General features: G+C 46.5%; 1 pseudogene; it reads right to left on the bottom strand.

The window, feature by feature from the left end:
• Positions 1–308: 308 nt before the first annotated feature.
• Positions 309–2,592, bottom strand: LOC140702046 (cytoplasmic tRNA 2-thiolation protein 1-like; annotated as a pseudogene).
• Positions 2,593–2,807: the final 215 nt, after the last annotated feature.

The raw sequence follows: 2,807 nt of genomic DNA on the forward strand, positions 1-2,807 counted from the left end.
TCTGCAGAGACTTGGGGGCCTTCAGGGGGATCTCTGTGGAGCTGCATGTGGCTGCACTTTGCCCACCTCTACTCATGATGCTGTTGGACTACAATTTCCACAAATTCACACCGCTGGCAATCCTAGCTAACCCTGGTGGGAATTGGAGAGTCCTGCTTTATCTGGAAGGCCCAACATTCCCCACCCCAATCCACACAGATTGTTGTTAAAAGCATAACACTGGTGACCTTGAATGATCTGAGACAACAGAAGCATCGCAGAAAAGGGAGCTGGGGAAATGGGGCGGATGAGAAATCTATAGTCCTGAGTTACTGGCTTGCCTGCCAAGAATCTTCCTGTCCTCGCTGGCTGTCCTCTGGCTTTTCCCCATTCAGCAAAGCCTTCTTCAGGTGGCTGGGCTTGTCAATGTCCAAGGTCAGGAGACCACGATGAAGCCCTTCAAGCAGCAAGCATGCTTTACTGAGAGAGGTAGCTGCAACACTGGCAAGTGCCCTGTGTGAACATGCAGATGTCCTCACACACTACCAGCTGCTTACCAGGGTGTACCAGGTCGGTTACTATGCTGGACTGTGTAACTTCAAGGTCTTTGAGCAAGACATGGCCCTGGTAGTGATGAAGGAGTCTAAGCCTTGGACATCAGCTTACAGCACAATCTGCTTTTTGGAGGCATACTTGAGTGGCTGGCAGTGTGGCAATGCCCCCTCACTACCGGTCAGGATCTCTGCACGGTGTCAAAGCCACCCTGCATCCCCATGCAAGAAAATCATCAGCACTGTCTCAGCGACAACATCTGCATTTTGACAGGGGAAAGGTCATAAAAAGCAACAGACAAATCAAACCAGAGAGTAAACTCTTTTTGTTTCCTCCAAGTATGCACAGGCAGGAAATCCAAACTTTACATGAGGGCAGAGCTTAGTGAAGTTACCAAACTTCCACAATCCCCCTGCCATCATAGCCAGTTTTCTAAGCTCTGCATTTGGACTGGAATCTACTACAGAGCCATAGAAATGTTTGTATATTTGGGGCTTCTGAAAAGTATTTCCTATCACTAAGAAAGATGGGGGAAACGCGTGGTCCTCCCACACAATCCAGAGGCAAAAGTAGATGCTAGTTTTATCAGCAGAAACGAGCTTTCAATCAGAGTGAACAAAAATCAATGATTTTTTGAAATCCAATTATTTATTTAAGTCATGATTCAAATTTTAAAAATCAATTTTTAATTAAATTGTCAAAAATCCAATTTCTTAAATTTAAATCATGATTTAAGTCAATTTCATTTAAATCAAGTCCGCCTTACTTTCAACTCCCCAGAAGTCTGCATTACAGACTTGGCTTGCACATCTGGCTATGGATTTTGGAATATTTATTTTACACCACCCTCAGATCTGAAACTCCTGGCCTGATGAAAACCTGTGTGGGGTTGAAAGCTAGCATCTGTTTATGATATTTTAGTGTTTCTCTCCATCACTGACTCCCAAAAGCCTTTGTCGGTCACCACTGCCTATAGATTTTCCCCTAAATCAGACTTAGACCAGGGATGAGAAAACTTCAGCAATTCAAATATTTGAAACTATAAATCCCATACTCCCCTTTATTGGCCATGCTGGGTAAGTCTTGGTGGGGTTTGTGCTGAAAAACATCTAAAGGGACAAGGTCCGTATTCCTTCTTGGGTCACTTTGCACATAAAAACATCAATTGTAATTAATTATATATTTGCCTTTTTGAGGTTTCAGGAAATCACTGCTGCATGAGTTCTCGCTCTTCAAGGCCAGATGGTCTTAAAAGTCTAAATGAAAAGCACTACACGCCATATTTTTCCATGTATAAGACGCCCCCCACTTTTCTAACCCAAAATTAAGAAATCTAAGTGGGCTTAGCAAGTGGAGGGGAAAGCAGGGATCAAAGCCCTCCACTTGTTTTTGTTCTCTCCTCAGCTTACTTCAGTGTACAAGATGACCCTCAATTTTTAGTTTAAAGATTTTAGACAAAAGTATAGTCTTATACACGGAAAAATATGGTATGTTTGCCCTCAGCACATGCTCAGAGACTGTTGTTTTGCTTCACACACTCCCTAGGAATGGTAATTGGATTTTCCACACATTTTCCTGGAAGAGTGATGTTGTCTCTGACTCTCACATATTTGAGCCCACCTGTGGTGATCTTGTCTGCTCCAACCAAAGAAGTGCCTCAGTCAAGCACCTGTCATTGGAAGACACTGCAAAAAGTGCAGTTGTTCTTGGGTCCGATGTGGCAGGCAAGGTGGTCCAGGCTCCACCCGTACAGCTCCCGATAGGAGACAATGTGCGTTGTAGGTCCATCCAGCCCTGGTTGCAGCAAACTGCTGCCAGCAAGCCCTCCTGGTAGCCAGCGATGCCCTCATCCACGGAAAACAACAGGAGGTACAAGCCATAACCGGGCTGCTTGTTCAGCAGCTGCAGTATATGAGCCGGCACTGTGGAGTCCTTGCTGCCTGAAGCCCCAATGGCCGGAAGAGCCATGTCACACTCCTGGCACAGTGCTTGGCCCATCTTGGGGCGGCGAAGGGTGGCGCACCGAGTTCCACAGCTGGAGCAAAACACAGGCACAGGCATTCCTGGAGGATGGGGAGGAAGCGAACCCACTTGCTTGCAGCTTCCCTTCAAGGCTTACCTCGGAAAGGGCCTCAGCCACTGCTCTGTGAGTCCAGCAGACCCCAAAGGTGGTCGAGGAAGAAGAGAGAAATGAAGGCTGGAGTTCCCACAGCATGCAACATCCTGGGCAGCCGCTGATGTTCCTTGTGGTTCCAGTGTGAAGGGAGCCAGTTTGA

The sequence above is a fragment of the Pogona vitticeps genome, chromosome 9 (genome assembly GCF_051106095.1).
Source record: "Pogona vitticeps strain Pit_001003342236 chromosome 9, PviZW2.1, whole genome shotgun sequence".
Classification (NCBI taxonomy): domain Eukaryota; kingdom Metazoa; phylum Chordata; class Lepidosauria; order Squamata; family Agamidae; genus Pogona; species Pogona vitticeps.